Source organism: Schistocerca gregaria, chromosome 8, assembly GCF_023897955.1.
Source record: "Schistocerca gregaria isolate iqSchGreg1 chromosome 8, iqSchGreg1.2, whole genome shotgun sequence".
Lineage (NCBI taxonomy): Eukaryota > Metazoa > Arthropoda > Insecta > Orthoptera > Acrididae > Schistocerca > Schistocerca gregaria.
In genome coordinates this window covers 356,731,851-356,752,926 of record NC_064927.1, presented here as the reverse complement: position 1 = coordinate 356,752,926, position 21,076 = coordinate 356,731,851, and the positions used below count along the sequence as shown (strand labels likewise).

Genomic DNA, 21,076 nt, shown 5'->3' with positions numbered 1-21,076 from the left:
CTTTCCCAATCATTATTATCGATTATTAAGCTGTCTCGATGATACATACGCGTTCTGGATGTAATCAAGACTTTCGGAGACTGTCAGTGCACCACGAAGAAGGAAGGCTGTAAGAAAAGACAGTCGTTCAACATTTCATAAACGCTAAGATCGTTAGGGACGGAATACTCGTTCAACTGTGCATCTCGTGTCTGATTATTTCGATATAAAAATTATTCCATACTCTGATTACATTTTTACGTCGTAGTGCAGTACTATACTTGCATATGTAAATACAAGCAGTTTAAAATCAACATTTCTATGCCTAATTTATCCGTGACTAGACCGCGAAGTGATTATTGTTATAACCGTCTAACATATGAATATAAATGTGCTTAATGTACAATGTACATCGCTTTATTTAGGAACAAACTTGGAATACCCACGTCGTCTATCATGAGAAACATGCAGTTTTTCGTCATTTCTTCTGTTTTCTGTTGTTTATTAGTTACGTAAAAATTCGTGGAGGTACGTTCCGTCTATGCACCTAATTGAAGCAAATTTGTTCATTGCCATACGCCTTTCGCTTCTTTTTCTTGTGAAGCGTTTTCAGTGGCCAGTAATATATGTTTCTTTTCACACATGATAAATGTATTATGTTACTATGTTACATTTTGTCACGTTTTTCACATTACGAACTTGTGCTAAAAAAGCTTCTAACCTAAAAAAAAATCGCATCACGAAATTTGTGAAAAAACGTTGATTCTAACCTAAACACAAAATGTAACAAAGTAACATTTGTAACTAACATATAATACATTTATTATATGTGTAAGAAGAAAAATGTATTACAGGCCATTGAACATGCTTCACAAATAAAAGAAACGAAAGGTGAAAGGTAATAAACAAACTGCCTACAATTATTTGCTTAGACGGAAGATATCTCAAAGAATGTAATTTTTCTGTGAAGAATTTTGTAAACAACACATAATTTGGGAAACGTTAAACTACCTTTGTCGTAATTTGAGATTGCCAATTGTTTCTGAGTAATGTTGGGAGCAGGATGTCAAGACCAGCATTACAGTGCATCCGTGAGAATACAGCGAGCATGGGATCGTTCATGTTTGGAAGTAAGGGCGCAGGCAGCAGCTTAAGTATTGAAACTGTCATCGTAAAATATTGGATTAGGGCCTACAAACTTTGTACCTCGGCGACTATGTAGCCTAAAGCTCTTTTAGTTTCTTAACACGTTTGGTTTTAGTCAAACGTAACGTTGCAATTCAGAGTAAGTTATTATGTCCCTCTCTGCAACCAGCTCCGTGGAGGAATGCATGGCCCCTGTGTTTGAAGTGTTCACCTTTCAGGAGCGCCGGCCGGATTGGCCTGGGGGTTCTAGGCGCTACAGTCTGCAACCGAGCCCCCACAACGGTCGCAGGTTCGAATTCTGCCTCGGGCATGAATATGTGTGATGCCCTTAGGTTAGTTAGGTTTAAGTAGTTCTAAGCTCTAGGGGACTAATGACCTCAGAAGTTAAGTCCCATGGTGCTCAGAGCCTTTGAACCATTCGAACCTTTCAGGAGCAGTTAATCGGCAGTGTGAATTGGGCTACATAATAAATAGAATCAGGCTGTTTACAAACTGGCTACTTACATTTGGTATTAAGAGTTGTGTAGGACCACTAGTGTGTACGTAGGTACAGTAATATTATTGGTTGAGGTTACACTCAACAACCGAGCTAGGTTAATAATTGGCTCCTTTTACCGACCTCCCGACTTAGAAGCATTAGTGGAAGAACAACTGAGAGAAAATTTGGAATACATCTCACATAAATTTTCTCAGCATATTATACTCTTATGTGGAGATTTCAATTTACCAGATATAGACTGGGACACTCAGATGTTTAGGACGGGTGGTAGGGACAGAGCATCGAGTGACATTATACTGAGTTTATCCGAAAATTACCTCGAGCAATTAAACAGAGAACCGACTCATGGAGATAACATCTTGGACCTATTGATAACAGACAGACCCGAACTTTTCGACTCTGTAAGTGCAGAACAGGGAATCAGTGATAATAAGGCCGTTGCAGCATCCCTGAATATGGAAATTAATTTGAATATAAAAAAAGGGAGCAAGGTTTATCTGTTTAGCAAGTGTGATAGAAGGCAGGTTTCAGACTACCTAACAGTTGAAAACGAAAATTTCTGTTCCAGCACTAACAATGTTGAGTATTTATGGAAAAAGTTTAAGGCAATTGTAAAATGCGTTTTAGACAGGTACGCGCCGAGTAAAACCGTGACGAACGGGAAAAATCCACCGTGGCTCAACAACAAAGTTAGGAAACTAGTGCGAAAGCAAAGAGAGCTTCACTCCAAGTTTAAACGCAGCCAAAACCTCTCAGACAAACAGAACCTAAACGATGTCAAAGTTAGCGTAAGGAGGGCTATGCGAGAAGCGTTCAGTGAATTCGAAAGTAAAATTCTATGTACCGACTTGACAGAAAATTCTAGGAAGTCCTGGTCTTACGTTAAATCGGTAAGTGGTTCGAAACAGCATTGAAACAGAGGATGACACGCGTAAAGCTGAAATACTAAACATCTTTTTCAAAAGCTGTTTCACAGAGGAAGACCGCACTGTAGTTCCTTCTCTAAATCCTTGCACAAACGAAAATATGTCTAACATCGAAATAAGTGTCCAAGGAATAGAAAAGCAACTGGAATCACTCAACAGAGGAAAGTCCACTGGACCCGACGGAATAGCAATTCGATTCTACACAGAGTACACGAAAGAACTTGCTCCCCTTCTAACAGCCGTGTACCTCAAATCTCTAGAGGAACGAAAGATTCCAAATGATTGGAAAAGAGCACAGGTAGTCCCAGTCTTCAAGAAGGGTCGTCGAGCAGATGCGCAAAACTATAGACCTATATCTCTGACGTCGATCTGTTGTAGAATTTTAGAACATGTTTTTTGCTCGAGTGTCATGTCGTTTTTGGAAACCCAGAATCTACTCTGTAGGAATCAACATGGATTCCGGAAACAGCGATCGTGTGAGACCCAACTCGCTTTATTTGTTCATGAGACCCAGAAAATATTAGATACAGGCTCCCAGGTAGATTCTATTTTCCTTGACTTCCGGAAGGCGTTCGATACAGTTCCGCACTGTAGCCTGATAAACCAAGTAAGAGCCTACGGAATATCACAGCAGCTGTGTGGCTGGATTGAAGAGTTTTTAGCAAACAGGACACAGCATGTTGTTATCGATGGACAGACGTCTACAGACGTTAAAGTAACCTCTGGCGTGCCACAGGGGAGTGTTATGGAACCATTGCTTTTCACAATATATATATAAATGACCTAGTAGATAGTGTCGGAAGTTCCATGCGGCTTTTCGCGGATGATGCTGTAGTATACAGAGAAGTTGCAGCATTAGAAAATTGTAGCGAAATGCAGGAAGATCTGCAGCGGATAGGCACTTGGTGCAGGGAGTGGCAACTGATCTTTAACATAGACAAATGTAATGTATTGCGAATACATAGAGAGAAGGATGCTTTATTGTATGATTATATGATAGCGGAACAAACACTGGTAGCAGTTACTTCTGTAAAATATCTGGGAGTATGCGTGCGGAACGATTTGAAGTGGAATGATCATATAACATTAATTGCTGGTAAGACGGGTACCAGGTTGACATTCATTGGGAGAGTCCTTAGAAAATGTAGTCCATCAACAAAGGAGGTGGCTTACAAAACACTCGTTCGACCTATACTTGAGTATTGCTCATCAGTGTGGGATCCTTACCAGATCGGGTTGACGGAGGAGATAGAGAAGATCCAAAGAAGAGCGGCGCGTTTCGTCACAGGGTTATTTGGTAACCGTGATAGCGTTACGGGGATGTTTAGCGAACTCAAGTGGCAGACTCTGCAAGAGAGGCGCTCTGCATCGCGGTGTAGTTTGCTCGCCAGGTTTCGAGATGGTGCGTTTCTGGATGGGGTATCGAATATATTGTTTCCCCCTACTTATACCTCCGGAGGAGATCACGAATGTAAAATTAGAGAGATTCGAGCGCCTACGGAGGCTTTCAGACAGCCGTTCTTCCCGCGAACCATACGCGACTGGAACAGAAAAGGGAGGTAAAGTGCCCTCCGCCACACACCGTTGGGTGGCTTGCGGAGTATAAATGTAGATGAAGATGTAGAGCGTCGGTCCACCGAACGACCGCTTAACCGAACTGTGTACTCGCTCTCACCTGTTACTGTCCCACCCTACCGTCCATCATCCCCCTCACTCCCAAACCAAGTTTCCCACAGTAGTCGCCGCACTGGGCCACCGCTGGCGGAAAATTGCTTCTAATGGGAAGCATACCGACAGCTTCTGAGGCGTTCACTTGTTTAGATACTGCCTTGCGATGGTTTGAAGCCCAAGATGAAAGTGAACAGTTTCGGGTTTCTGTAATGACAAAAGTGCGTGCCTTGGTGCTCGTAAGCGTGTAGGCTTGTTTAGACAGACCAAAATAAAGGATTTTTTAAACGTTAATTTTGTGTACTGTGTGTATTGTTCATGCAAAATGTGTATGTAATATGTATATATTTTTGTTTAATTAACTGTGCCATATGCTATATATCCCTACTGAAGTTGCCTTTGTGTGTTACTTTTAATACTAAAAGAGATGCATGTCTTTATGAATACATTTACGCTTCAGTACTTCGTTTCGGCAAATAAACATGTACAGTTAGATTATGCGAACAAACCAGTTTTCCGAACACCCGTGTCCCCCAATTACTTCGGATAATCGACGCTCTACTGTAATTATCTTGTCTTGCACTACGATTTGCGGAATTGAGAAGTGTAACTGAACTTTATTTATGCTGACACGGAGGTGAGTCTTTCGCGGATGTTGATTCCTGCGTTTCGTGTGATGAAATCTTTCTATTATAAGTCGTAGAAAAGCGGAATTGTAACCAAATGGGCTCAGTGACTGATATTTTGTCTTATATTTTGTACAAAATTGCTACAGTGGTTGTCAGCGCATAAATCTCCCGTGTAATGTCATTTATGGCTCCTACAAATGCAACACCAGAAAGGTGTACTTTATCGTGAATATACAGCATAGCAGGAAGAATACACTATTAAATGTGTTTGGTGATTTAGGGCAGGCCCGTTCAGCGATCTGCTCAAGCGAGCTGTCTCGCGCTCCCGAGTCAACACTGAGCAAGTGGCGGGGTCAGGCGACTGGCGGAAGGGGAAGAGGAAGGGGCGAGAGGAGGAACCGGAACGGCAGGAGGAACTGTTTTCAGCGAGTCTGCTCTATGGCTGCTAATAGTTCTAAGGAGATGTATCGCTTGACGATTGTTACTTAATGCCCTTAGTGGAAAATTCATTTCATAAAACTGCTGCGATGAGAGAAATGACATTGAAAAGAAACTTACACTTCTTTTAATCAATGAGGCAAAGATTGTGGGGCACCTCAGTCCGAGAAATGATTTTTTTAAATGATTGATGCAGCCTTGTGATGAATGTCGTTTTCGCACTAAGTTTAAATTGCCATCTACTTGTAATTTGTAACAATTTTAGTAACATGTTAGACATAGAAAGACTACTCCATCTCAATGAATACTACATATTTTGCTTTTCACTAAAGCATCAGTGTCTGGTACTACTATATGAGCAAAGCAATTAAAAGACAAGGTTTTAAACTGAAGCCTATCAGTACGTTTCTATTGGCAGATTGCTACCTCGAAGTTGTGGAAATTTATGTTCAACAAAAATTTTGCGCGAAATATTTGGAAATTTGTGGTGAGGTCTTATGGGACCAAACTGCTGAGGTCATCGGTCCCTGAGGTTACGCACTACTTAATCCAACTTAAACCAACTTACGCTAAGGACGACACACACACCCATGCCCGAGGGAGGACTCGAACCTCCGACGGGAGGAGCCGCACGGACCGTGACAAGATGCCTCAGAGCGCGGGGCAAAATTTTACGCGACCTTCAAGACTTATTTTACAAAGAAACTTATCATTCAGCTACCTGTCGCACCGCGGGCCTATAAGTTTTAAATGTAACTAGGCACCCCGCACAGTTGTGTTATGAAATTGGTGCTGGATTGTCTGAAATTCTCTTTGTAGTTCGGCCATAATGCTGCTTTTAATAGATTATATAAGAGATACTCTTCTCTTTAGGCACTGCGCCATTAAGTATTTATGCTTGCGTTTAAAATTACAGAGAACTTAACATATCGCCATTCCTCTGAAGACAGTGCTCAGTTTGCACTTCCCCTGCGCTGCATAATAACCCCTGACAGCCAGATATACCGCGAGCGAACAGTACTCGGGCGGCGAGCGAACGCCAGCTTTCTTTCTAACGTGGCCCCCTCCTCAACGGGCCTGATTTAGGGTACACACGGTGCCTCGACCCAAATGGCCATCGAGTCGAACTGAGTTTGGCTGACTTATACGTGTACGTCTTCAGTTTCAGCTCTATGATGGTTCACGAATCATCGTGACACGAGTGTCAGCCTCTAGGCACCCATGACCACACTTTTTCAGAGGGTCAGCTATATGAAGAAACTTTTAGCTGAGGCAAGAGTCTCAACACTCACTGTATGTACCACATACTAATAAGAGTGTTTCAGCATACCTGGTGCCTCAGATTCGCCTGTGTTACTGATCTGTAAATACAGGGTGTTACAAAAAGGTACGGCCAAACTTTAAGGAAACATTCCTCACACACAAATCAAGAAAAGATGTTATGTGGACATGTGTCCGGAAACGCTTACTTTCCATGTTAGAGCTCATTTTAGTTTCCTCATTATGTATTGTACTTCCTCGATTCACCGCCATTTGGCCCAATTGTCCGCAGCTCGTGGTCGTGCGGTAGCGTTGTCGCTTCCCACGCCCGGGTTTCCGGGTTCAATTCCCGGCGGGGTCAAGGACTTTCTCTGCCTCGTGATGACTGGGTGTTGTGTGATGTCCTTAGGTTAGTTAGGTTTAAGTAATTCTAAGTTCTAGGGGACTGATGACCATAGATGTTAAGTCGCATAGTGCTCAGAGCCATTTGAATTTTTTAAGTTAGTCCAATTGAAGGAAGCTAATGTTTACTTCGGTGCTTGTGTTGGCATGCGACTCATTGCTCTACAGTACTAGGATCAAGCACATCAGTACGTAGCATCAACAGGTTAGTGTTCATCACGAACGTGGTTTTGCAGTCAGTGCAGTCAGTGCAATGTTTACAAATGCGGAGTTGACAGATGTCCATTTGATGTATGGATTAATATAGCCGGGGCGCGGTACGTTAGTATCGAGACAGATTTCCAGAACGATGGTATCCCGACAGGAAGACGTTCGAAGCAATTGATCGGCGTCTTAGGGAACACGGAACATTCCAGCCTATGACTCGCGACTGGGGAAGACCTAAAACGACGAGCACACCTGCAATGGACGAGGCAATTCTTCGTGCAGTTGACGATAACCCTAATGTCAGCGTCAGAGAAGTTGCTGCTGTACAAGGTAACGATGAGCACGTCACTGTATGGAGAGTGCTACGGGAGAACCAGGTGTTTCCGTACCATGTACAGCGTGTGCAGGCACTATCAGCAGCTGATTGGCCTCCACGGGTACTCTTCTGCGAATGAGTCATCCAAAAATGTGTCCATCCTCATTTCAGTGCAAATGTTCTCTTTACGGATGAGGCTTCATTCCAACGTGAGGAAATTGTAAATTTTCACAATCAATATGAGTGGGCTGACGAGAATCCGCACGCAATTGTGCAATCACGTCATCAACACAGATTTTCCGTGAACATTTGGGCAGGCATTGTTGGTGATGTCTTGATTGGGTCCCATGTTCTTCCACATACGCTGAATGGAGCACGTCATCATGATTTCATACGGGATACTCTACATGTGCTGCTAGAAGATGTGCCTTTACAAGTACGACACAACATGTGGTTCATGCACGATGGAGCTCCTGCACATTTCAGTCGAAGTGTTCGTACACTTCTCAACAACAGATTTGGTGACCGATGGATTGGTAGAGGCGGACAAATTCCATGGCCTCCACGCTCTCCTGACCTCAACCCTTTTGACTTTGATTTATGGGGGCATTTGAAAACTCTTGTCTACGCAACCCCGGTACCAAATATAGAGACTCTTCGTGGTCGTATTGTGGACGGCTGTGATACAATACGCCATTCTCCAGGGCTGCATCATCGCATCAGGGATTCCATGCGACGGAGGGTGGATGCATGTATCCTCGCTAACGGAGGACATTTTGAACATTTCCTGTAACAAAGTGTTTGAAGTCACGTTGGTACGTTCTGTTGCTATGTGTTTCCATTCCATAATTAATGTGATTTGAAGAGAAGTAATAAAATGAGCTCTAACATGGAAAGTAAGCGTTTCGGGACACATGTCCACATAACATATTTTCTTTCTTTGTGTGTGAGGAATGTTTCCTGAAAGTTTGGCCGAACGTTCTTGTAACACCCTGTATAATCATTTCGTGTGCCCCATATGCACTTTTGCTACAATAAATCTTGTGTGGACTGGAAACCTCTAAAATAGGATACTAATTCTTTTCTGGCAATGTATATTTAAGTCAATCAACAAGCAGATTCAATTAATGGCCTTGCGCATGTTATGGAATTATAATTATTAGGTCACATGTTGTTGGACGTTTCACACGAGTCGAAACGAAATAAGTAGTTAATTAATCCCAGCCGCCAAATTACAGAAACTCTACACCGGTTTAGGTCGTCTTTCGACAGCTCTTACCAGTTCCATGACGATCAGTAGCCGCGAATTGTCTGCCCCATCTCTAAGGGACAATTAAAGCATTGAGTGGGGGGGACGGGGTGGACGTGGGAGGACCGAGGTTCGCACCACCCTTCGGCAACACTGATCCAGAAGATTTGCAGTTTTGCTATATGCAGGTTTGTAGAAATGCTTCATCAAACAAGAAAGCAGGTTATTTCTTTTCTTCTCCTAACTCAGATCCGTAAAATGTTTTATCTTTACTTTTCTCGCTGTCAACGATATTCAATGCTTATTTCATATGTCGATGACGTATCTTGAGGCACTTGACTCCATTAAGAGTAGTTTTATGCGATCTTTGAGCAGACCTGTCCTTCACTTCAGGGACCTGACGTGGATATCAAAGTAAATTTGATTGTGAGATTTATAGTTGAGGACACGAATTTCCTTAAAAGAAAGGTCAGTTTTCACATAGCACTGTTCGATATGCAGCACTGTGTAACATACAATATGCTTATTTCTATTCGATGCCATAATACTTTAAGTACACTTCATTGTCTCATGATAACTGACATCCATTCAAATTAAGTGACAAGTAGGAATTTTTCAGTATTTTTCACTTCCAATTAATAATTTTCCCATAAACATAAATTGCAGAAATGAAACTAAAAGCAGAGAAAACTATCAGCCTGATTCAGACACGTTTCATGACCCAGTTATAGCGAGTGGATTATTCCGCAGATTTTCTAAATCGATTATGACTAAATGAACTCGCGGTTAAGGCGCTTAGTCCGGAACCGCGCGACTGCTACGGTCGCAGGTTCGAATCCTGACTCGAGTATGGATATGTGTGATGTCCTTAGGTTAGTTAGGTTTAAGTAGTTCTAAGTTCTAGGGGACCGATGACCACAGATGTTAAGTCCCATAGTGCTCAGAGCCATTTGAACCATCTGAACTAGATGAAGGTCGGTTTTACTGATAATATATTATCAATACTAACAACAATTTTAACCTGTTTTTAAGCTTTTCAAAAAGAAGTAAATTCTTACATTAACCCGTCATTTTCTCGCTTTGTTGTTCGATGATATGATATGTCTAATTTACTATTTAAAAATATGTGATTGTGGAAAAGTGCTAGACGCAGAAATGCAGTGAAATAAAATTGGTAAATAAAAATAAAGTTTGAGTGTACAACCAATCAAATGAAGGCTGATCACGTCTTACAGCAACTCACAAAACAGACGAAGTGCTACCATTTGAAACTTCCTGGCAGATTAAAACTGTGTGCCGGACCGAGACTCGAACTCGGGACCTTTGCCTTTCGTGGGCAAGTTTGGAAGGTAGGAGACGAGGTACTGGTAGAATTGAAGCTGTGAGGACGGGTCCTGAGTCGTGCTTGGGTAGATCAGATGGTAGAGCACTTTCCCGGTAAGGCAAAGGTCCCGAGTTCGAGTCTCGGTCCAGCGCCCAGTTTTAATCTGCCAGTAAGTTTCATATCAGCGCACACTCCGCTGCAGAGTGAAAATCTCATTCTGCTGCGATTCGTGTGGAAACTGCAACTGCCACAAACATTTTCTCAGAAGCTTCAACTGTAATGATCACTCATGACAAGCACTCTTTGCAACCTATGTTGCTTACGGAACATTATTCGTTGACATGTCTATCGTTAACCTTCGTCATTTCGCTAAGATGATTACAAATAGAAGTGATGTTCGCTCAGTCACTTGATACCATCTTAACGGCTCAATTCTGGAAGCCATCGAACAACTGACACGATTTTCAAATAAGGAATGAGTATTTATCAACATTTCTAACCTCAACATCAGAAATAGTTAAACAGATATTAAAAATGGCTCGTACGCAACAGTATTAACAGTGGCACGAAGGAAGCTGGCATGCAACGACAGCTGGAATTAATGGGATTGTTTAATGTCAAGTGGAAGCGCGTTTGTTATCGTATACTACATGTTATTTGTCATCTACTTTTTACAATAGCTTCGTGCGTAGCTACAGTACATACACGTGCTGTACCTCACAGCTAAGAATAATTAATTTCGCAGTGTTGTAACTTAAGACTCTGTACGCAAATGACGCAGTGTCGAGACAACAAACAAAAAGCCATGTAACCTACTGCGGTGCACAAGCAAACAAGCCTGATCCGCTTAATCTTGGCAACGTTTGTTTTGCAGTATTCCTTCTGTGGCCAGAACTCTAAGCCACGTGACAACACGAGCGCAACTGTACGGCTTTGCATTTCATAATTAACAATGTTCCCAGTACCGGAGAACGGAACGTCAGCACCAGTGACAATGTTGAGGTGTATGGTTTGTAAACTCCGTAGAATCCACAGCTACATACTCCGTACGGCACTTCACGGTGCATCTCACACATCATCATCGCTTATCAGTCGCTTTCCTATTCCGCTCCCAGACAGAGTGAAGGCATCATTTTCTGGTACTTAATGACAACTGTGCTCCCTTCTGAGTAAACGTTCGGCGAAACGAATCTCCGTATAGTTCATGTTGAAGAGAGCAACGTTATTTTGCGCCCATAAGGATAGGAGCTTAAAACGATGAGTGGCCTTCAGAAATCTTCGTGATAGAAAGATGATGCTCCAGCATGGAACGGGCGATAGTGTACACGATGTTTGTAAACTAGTTGTACAAAAGTAACCTGTAATTGAGGAGAAGGTAAATAACGTACAAAAATGTTTGATACAGCACTGAATGAAGTATATATTCAAGTTTTATTCCGGCTTTACATTGTTAATCCTGAAGTTCCAGCTAGGTGTCCTATGTGGTAGACGACCCGTTTCTGTGAAACGATTGTACCAATTAATAAAAGTTTGTCTTTGAGGTGGTGACTTGCGATGATTAGTCCTGAACTGACTCTGGACTATAGCACACCGTTATACGACTTCATAATGACTGTTGGAATATCTAAATCACGCATGCCACCTAACCGGTATCGGCTACTAACAGTGTCAGACGTGAATAAAACCTTAAGATGTACTGCATTTCAGTGCTGTATCAAAGATTTCTGTACGTTATTTACCCTTTCACAAGTAAATGTCACTTTTGTATAACTAATCTCCAAACATCATGTACTTTTGAGAAAATTACTGAAAGAAATGAAAATTATTCTATAATTAGATGCGTTTTAATTTTTGGAATGCTAGTCGGTTTCTCTGTTATGTTACGTTTCACTTTTATCCTGTACATTCAAGCATTCAGTGACGGCCTAATGTTAAATTTGCAAAACTCATTAACTGAAGCCAAAACAATTTGAACGTATAGGAAATTAAACTGTAAATAGTGCATCTTTTTCGTAAAAACTCGACCCAAAATGGCGAATATGGCCATAAAACTCCACAAAGCTGAAAAAAGGTTTTTGTTAAATAAGTAACAATTTTAGGTCGGACAGAAAAAATGTTAAATGAGAAACTTGTAAGGCGTAAAAAGATTTATTGATTGCTTTTTCTACAAGTATTGATTACCTTCTTACTTTCCGAGATAATAATCGGATTCACTATAACTGGTTAACATTCACGTTCCCATACACGGTATTTACTGCGGTAAGTCAAAAAAAGTACTTACTTAAGAAATGGAAAACATTCTTTCGAGATTAAACGCTTTTTGTTAAAAAAAAACACGTTTAATTGGCCACATTTTCTCAGCGGACGGGCCTAGAGTAAGGATTTTAGGAGTATTCACTGCCAGCCGGTGTGGCCGAGCTGTTCAGGGCGCTTCAGTCTGGAACCACGCGAACGCTACGGTCGCTGGCTCGAATCCTGCCTCGGGCATGGATATGTGTGATGTCCTTAGGTTAGTTAGGTTTATGTAGTTTTAAGTTCTAGGGGACTGTTTACCTCAGATGTTAAGTCCCATATTGCTCAGAGTCATTTGAACCATTTGATTATTCACAAACAGGTGTGCTACGGTGCTATAACATGACTTTATGATTTTATTAATTGCAAGGATGATAATATGATTTCAAAAAACTTACACTCTTGTTGGGAAGTCCCAGTTTTTATTTTATGAAAATAATTCTTAAAGATAGACATCGCTGACACTTTTTCACGTATATAAGAAACAGATTTTTACGATGTTCAGCTGAAGCGAAGATATAACTATTTTTTTGAAAAACACCTGGTGGACGTAATTAATATTTTACAGCGACGCACTTGATGGAGGCTGTAAAGGCAAAGGGTCAACCTCCGCTAGCATTACTTTTCCTTAACCGTAATAGTCGACACAATAAGTATTTTTCCAATTTTGGACCGGTCAATATTATCTTAGCTGTTTTTCTGAAAAATTTCATGTAATTTTATACACAATATGTTCCCAGGCTGTGGCTAAGCCATGTCTCCGCAATATCCTTTCTTCCAGGAATGCTAGTTCTGCAAGGTTCTCAGTAGAGCTCCTGTGAAGTTTGGAAAGTAGGAGACGAGGTATTGGGAGAAATACAGCTGTGAGGACAGAGCGTGAGTCGTGCTTGTGTAGCTCAGATGGTAGAGCACATGCCCGCGAAAGGCAAATGTCCCAAGTTCGAGTCTCGGTCCGGCACACAGTTTTAATCTGCCAGGAAGTTTCACAATATGTTGTATTTAAAGCTAAAATTTATGAAAAGAATTACCTTATTTTAGTTGTTACAATCGATATGCGCTAGCTCTGAATGTACAGTTAATTTTTTTCTTTTTTTAAGGGAAATTTTGGAATTACGAAATATTTGACACACTTAAAATTTCTATTATTAATTACGCAATCTAGTACTGTTTATTACATCTATTTCTGGATTCATTTATGAAATAATAAAATAACAATCGAACTAACAGAAATTCATTTGTAAACTCATTGGAATATTGTTACTACCGCAGAGTGAAGTAGTAGTAAGCATGCCTCTGATGTGATCGGACGTAATTTTTATTTAGGTCGAACAATGTAATTTCGGTTTTGTTAATGTGAAAATTCAAAAGACAGTGTGATACATACAATGTGAAACAATAAATTATTGTAAAAAAAAATTCTGCAATGACATCCTTTAAAATTATTTAGATCAACTGGACCCTGAGAACCTAAAATGTGAGAATTTCAGCTTCAGGAATCAGACCCCCAGACATGAAGAACTGGAGTCAACTGTGCGAGAAAAGATACGTAAAAGTTTATTATAAATCTTACTCCTCTGGAATCTTCTGAAAAGTGTTTACCATAGTGGACAATAGCAACAACAAGAAGGGGGGGGGGAGGAGTGGAGTACAAGGTTAATACTTAATACTTATATTTTCAAGACAAAAATATTGGGATATGCTGCACTGATTTTCAGTGTCAGTAGCTGAGTATTGAAATGAAGCGAGCTAGCACGAGGTGCGCGCTCGCTCCCAAAACTGATTCTAAACGTCATATCTCTGTTCTGGATCACTTACGGAAACTCTTTTGTACATACCCTGGGATAGCTTCACGAGATAAACACGAATGTTATAGTCTTTTCTCCTTAGAAGGAAAATAGCCCCAAAAATAATTAATTTTTATTTACTTTATATTCTGCCTACATTTATCGTCATTTATTAATTTTCTGTTATTAGAACAGTAGTTTTCATGTGATACATTAAATGTTTTACTTAATTAATTATACAGACGTTACACTGGTTGCTAGTTTCTTTAACACTTACTTCTATACTTAATAGTTTGGTGCACCAGATCGTGGCCTTTTTCATTTGCTTGATGGTATTCCGGTTGTTATAGTTTTATTTATCGATCGTCAGCTTTTATTTGTAGTTCACTTTTGCTACCTGGGTTTACGTACTGTCATTTTCTCTTGGGAGACAGTGAGTGGAGATAAGTATGCTATAAAATTGAGTGCCAAGTGTAGAAATCAGAACATATCTGACATGTTTTTCTGTTTGAGTTCAGTAAAGGGTTTACAGCAGCAAAGGTAGCCAGAAACGTCTGCGCCGTGTATGAGGTAAATGCCATTGGACAGACCATGGCAAAAAATTGTTTTCTCTTTTTAAGGAGGACCGTTTTGAACATTCGTGATCCTACACGGTCAGGAAGCCCTTCGAGGTTTGGTGAAGATTGGTTAAACGCATTAATCCACAATGGCGTATGTCAGTGTACTCGAGAACTGTCAAATGTGATGAACTGTGATCATTCTACATTCTTGCGACATTTGCATGCACTGGGGAAGGTTCAAAAATCGGGTGTATGGCACCACATGCTTTAAGACAAAATCACAAAAATCTGCGTGTGACCATGTGTGCATTTCTGCTGGCTCGTCATCAATTGGCTCGTGAACAACGGCGATCATTCCTATCCTGTATTGTTACTGGTGACGAGAAATGGTGTCTTCATCCTAACATAGGGAAAAGAAAGGAGTGGTTGATCCCAAGCAAAGCAACCCTGTACAAATATCTGCAGGCATCCGCAAAAGATAACGTTACGCATTTGGTGAAACAGCGATTGTGTAGTGTACTACGGATTGATTTCCCGGAGTGTAAACATCACTGCTGACGTATATTATCAACAACTGAGAAGTATTTCAGACGCAATCCATAAGCTACGACCAGGAAGAGTGCGTGAAGTGACGCCACTCCACGATATCGCCCGCCCTCACTCTGCTGAAAAAAATAAAAATAAAACAAAAAAAATTCTACACAGGAATAGGGGTGGGAAATCATTTTGCACCCACCTTCTTCATCTGATTTTGCGCTCTCAGTTTCTCCCCTTCTCCGCTCTCTGCTTAGCAGTGCGCTCCAAACACGGCTCGACGAGTTCATTGCCACAAAACGACGTGATTTCTACAGTCGCGGAATCGAAATGTTACTCCTGCATTGGCAGACTGTTGTAAATATTGAAAGAGATTATACGAGGGTAATCCCATAAGTAAGGTCTCCGATTTTTTTTTATAAGTACAGAGTCTATGTGGCATTTGGTCACACTGTTATGAAGAGTGCTTCACGCACTGTGTGTAAACATGCGCACGCCGCGCTGAGGCGCTCAGTCTTGGCTTGGCAGCCTTTCAGAAAGGAGCTCCCGTTGGATGTTACCGCCAAGTGCGAATTGCGCGCAGTTATTCGGTTTTTGAACGCAAAGGGCACTGCGCCAATTGAAATCCATCGCCAATTGACGGAAGTGTATGGTGAGTTGTGCACGGATGTCAAAAATGTTCGTTAATGGTGTAGAGAGTTTGCAGCTGGTCGGACCGAAATTCACGACGAACAAAGGAGCGGGAGATCGTCAGTTTCTGAGGAGACAGTGTTAAAGGTTGAGCAAAACATGCGTGAAGATCGGCGGATCACCCTGTATGATCTCTACACGTTGCTTCCTGAGGTTTCCCAGAGCATCACTCACAGAATTTTAACAGAAACATTGAACTACCGGAAGGTGTGAGCAAGATGGGTGCCACGCATCCTGACTGAGGACCACATGCGGCAACGAGTTGATGCTTCCTGCGCATTTCTACGCCGCCTTGCAGCCGAACAGGACAACTTTCTGGACTCAACTGTCACGGGTGACGAAACCTGCGCGTACCACTTTACACCTGAGACCAAGCAACAGTCACGCCAGTGGCGGCATCCTACTTCGTCAAAGCCGTGGAAATTCAAACAAACACAGTCTCCCGGTAAAGTCATGAAACCGTTTTTTGGGATCCGAAGGGGGTCAAACGGGCAATTCAGAACCGGAGAAGAGGAATGTTGAGCAAGGGCGTACACATTGTCCATGACAAAGGGCGCCAACACATTTCTCGGCAAACCGTTGCTCTCCTGCAACAGTTTCAGTGGAACATAATCACTCAACCACCCTATAGTCCTGACTTGGCGCCCAGTGACTACCACCTGGTCCCTAGGTTAAAAGAACATTTGGCCGGAAAGTGATTCAGCTCCGACGACGAGGTGAAAGAAGAGGTTCATAACTTTCTGAACAGCATGGCTGCGAGCTGGTATGACACGGGTATACAGAAACTGCCACAGCGTCCACAAAAATGCATCGACAGAAATTGTGATTATGTCGAAAAATAGCTAAATGTTCAAGCTGTAAACTGATGTAAACCATTGTAGAAATAAACAGGTCTATGTACTTATAAAAAAATAGGAGACCTTACTTTTGGGATTACCCTCGTATTTTTGATGATAAAACTCTATCTTTTGAGCATCTGTTGTGTTTATTAAACTTATGGGAAACGCTACGAACTTAGGTATCAACCTAATATTTATGGCAGACAATTAAGTAAATGCAACATATGAGGATAAGTTTAAAGAATCACGTCTCCATAATAATGCTTGGACTACTACGCTACCGAGCGAGATGGCGCAGTGGAAGGGAATGAACTGGTATTCATGAGGACCGCAATTCGAATCCCCGTACGATCATAGAGATTTAGGATTTCCGTATATTACCTAAACGGCTTACGGCAAATGCTCAGGCCATTTCTGTGCAAGAGGCGCAGTGGATTTCCGTCCCCAAGCCGCGATGATCCTCCAACTCTCATAACGTTGTCGTCGAAGGGCCGTTGAAACACTAGTCCTCCTTCCATCTTCACGCTACAAATTATGCTCACTTCAGTTTTTTAAACCTGTACAAATAAAAATTTATGTGACAGCCAAGTATTCCATTTTGCGAAATGTACGCTTTCACCAAAAGCAAAATTTTACTGTTACAGACCTTGTAGTTCTACTAGGTTACGTCAAATGCGGAGAGTAAAGAAGTAAAGTGAAGGGAGAAAAGCTTTCTAGGAGCAGCCATAAACAGCAAATACCGTAAGCAGACACGATATTAGAGCAATTATAGGGACGAAAGAACCCTAACTAGTGATTAGTTTTATACTTGTAAACAAAAATAACAACAATAAGACACCAAAAGAATGATAGGACTACACTTATTTCTGCATTGCATGACATGTTACACCATGCCAGAAATCGACATTTAAGTTTAGTTAATGCTGGAAGAAAAATAACTTTTCGGACGCAAATCTAACTCCTGTGGAGGAAAGCTGCCTGACGTATGCGCGTCGCTAACATACGTAAATTGTATGTGATAGTAACAGGTAAGATTCTAACTGTGATCAGTTTAATCTTTGTGCCGGATGTCGAACGCCTAACCATATTTCCTACAGCGCCAAAGAATCTACCGATCCGCTTTCTGTGGTTCATATCATTTCCCACCGGTAAACAGTCAAGTACACATATTCCAGAATCCAGAATTAGGCAGTTTTACCAGTTAGTTACTATTCAAAACGACAGAACAAATATCCTATCTGTTCAAATAAGAGAACATTTTCCTTTTTGTGGTCAACTCTCCAAGGACGGTCAAGTGATTACGTGCTATGATTGAAATGTATACTGAAACGTATACTTCCAATCAACTACTTTTCAAGTCTCAGTGCGTTCGGTGCTGTACAGCACAATTACTTGAACTACATATCGTTAACCAACTTGCACAGTGCTGTCCCAGATGTGAGAAGAACGCGTTAAATTTTATAATGAGTGCCGATACAATACGTCTTTTCTTGTAAACGATCAAGTGCTACATACGATTATATTGATAAACTGACTTTGCCCAACAGCGTCCGAAACATCAATGAATTACTTACTATGAAACTCATATAGCACTAGACGAAATGTTGAAAAATATTATACATAATGGTTGCTAGGGAAAAACCCTCCCTGGCACCTCAACGGAAAAATAGGGTTTTGCGATCATAGACCAATTTTCGATAGAGTCCATGTCCATACGCTCCTCTGATTTAATTTGAGGCCTACAATCACCATCGTTGAACTCCATGACTGTTAGCTACATCACATCTTCTAATATGCAGTATCGAGAATATTTCTGCGCGAAGGCCCACTTCTGATGCATAATCTTGAAATTATGTAAACTCTTTGGCCATGCAGTAAAACATAATTTGTGGTGAAGCAAGTGCCTCATCCTACGAAGGAAAGAAAATACGGAGTAATCACACGAGACAAACGCTAGCTGTGTTTGTATGTAAATAGCAATAAATCTGCTTTCCCAGCTGCAATTTGTAATTACGTAAAACATTTTTCGTCTACTGTTAATTGACTTTACTTATTCAACACTTTTGCTATTCAGTTTTCCACTCATCCTTAACTTACAAAAGTAGCAGTTACCGCTAAAATATTTCCTCATACATCTCAGCAACAGGTGAAGGCCGTCCAGTTAGGTCACATGCGGTTTCGTCTGTTACGTGAAAAAAGGACAGTATGCACTTTATGACAATACGTTATGGTATATTTTCATTACGAAACGCTCTTGGTGGCATTGCGTTTCGAATGTAAATTGCTCATCAAAAGTCTTTACATTTGCAGACGTAAACACTGAGAGTTAGAAAGTGCAAACATTCAAGAGAGAAAAAACGATTTATTTATTCCGATAATATGTTTCAGTTTTAGTGATTGTAGGATGTTAAGTATCATAGGCAAAGATATATCCACCCAATGAATACTTCATGAATAATGTACTCGCTCACAAGGGCAGTTAATGAATTAATGCTTAAAATAGTGGTTCCGATATCCATGGGTAACTGGCTTCGCGTAGTAACACTTACCAGCACAGCTCTTAGAGACAGCCTTTCCAACAATGAAGATATAATTTTGTGTTCCATTACTCACACAGTTTAAATACGGAGAAGAGAAAAAGTCCAGTAACTTAGAACTATCGGTATTCACCTTCTACTAATTCGTTACCGCGGAATATCTTAGAGCATGATCAGTTAGTTAAAAAAAGAAAAACGTTTCAGTTTTCAGATAAAGATCTAACAACATATTTTTGCACGAGAGATTTATTTACACAGGATCTCCTTAGTTGGTTTAACATCACATTGCAATGATTACGGTACACCAGCATTGCAAAATACTATCCAATCAAATATGGCTTATTTATAATGTAAATGTGTATGAAACCTGAAATATTCTGATAACTATTTGCATTAGCAGTGACGTCAGTTCTAGGGGCTATTTCCATTGAGGGAGACACACGACTTTAATTAAATTCACTTAAGAATCATTCAAGAACTGTCTCCCGTAAAACTGTGTTTCTAGGTCAACCCCCTTTTCGACCAAGTTCCTGCTAATAAAATGAAAAATAAATACAGCGAGAAAGTTTAACGTGAAATATTTGTTGGTGCATGTAAATCAACTAAGGAATTGTTAATAATTTTAATTAAAGGTTCTATATTTCGTTTTAAATATTTTGTATTAAAAAATACATGCAAGGAATTTTTTTACAAATCTATATTTTCGATCTCGTCAATCTTCATTGCACTAGCATAATTAGATTTACTTCCAAATTTTACTTGTGTAGATAAGCTCAGTACATTGGAAGTTTTTTGAGAAAAACGTAACCATGTTTTGCACTCGTTTTTCAGCATCAAATTTTCCACAAATTATTTGTCATCGTCCATCGTGTTTTCATTTCGCCATTCGAATGCGCGTCTAAAGAGCTGCACATACGTTTCGTGGTGTTCTGCATTTGTGATGTGAGTAATAAAACTGAAATGTTGATTTCATTGTCCACTTCGTCTTTGTCGTCTACAAAAATGTAATTTTTGAGATGTGAACTATTTCCGAAAGTCTTCGTGTGTCAGAAGCTACGCTGTACACTCTACATTAGCGGCGATAGTGATAAATGCATCTAGTGATACTGTAGAAACTTCGCCCGATTCTCCATCATTGCGCGTAAAATAATATATATATAAAAAAGACGTGAAACGATTTTTACACAAATTTCACTAATTTCGACACACAATTCAATTAATTCGACACATCCATTATGGAACTCGAAAGCAGAACGAAATGGGATTAACCAAAAACAAGTGGTAAAGTAGCAAGCATTGTTTACTTTCCTCAATGTGACGAAAAAAAAAGACAGCTAATAGACGTGGGTGGGCCAGCGACTGCAAAAAGCAGGTTGGGCGTATATATTTGTTCGTCTGCGAAGCGAAATCTTTTCGTGAAAAGTGATTTTTCTCTCATGTTTAAAGAAGAACAAACTCTAGGAAATGATATAGCATTTTGTCGGGTCTGCTGCATAATTTCGCGTTATCCGCTTTTTCGTATTGGGTGTGTTCCGCTGTCTGTATCAACATCGCATGTACGCCATGACTACCTTTACGGACAATGGGTACTGTTCAGTTTGATATTTTGGAGCTGATCCTTCGAGCGTTTCTGCTCATTTTCCGTCGGCATCGGAAGCGCGCGCGCGAGCGGGCGAGCGGCGAGGCTGCGTTCTACGCGGCGGTACTCACTGCGTCGCCCTGCGTCTGCCTGGAGCGTCGGTCGCCGCTCTACTGCCGCCACCGCCGCTGGAGTCTGGCGGCCAGCGAGTTCCCGCC

General features: G+C 41.0%; 1 protein-coding gene across 2 annotated transcripts in view; it reads right to left on the bottom strand.

Annotated features, from left to right (window-relative positions):
- The window catches only part of LOC126284198 (aminopeptidase N-like), a 1,000,437-nt gene extending 979,361 nt beyond the window's left edge, over nt 1–21,076 (bottom strand). For both annotated transcript variants that reach the window (XM_049982954.1, XM_049982953.1), the window contains exon 1: nt 20,990–21,076. The gene's annotated coding sequence lies outside the window, so the exon portion shown is untranslated. The remainder of the gene's footprint in view (nt 1–20,989) is intronic.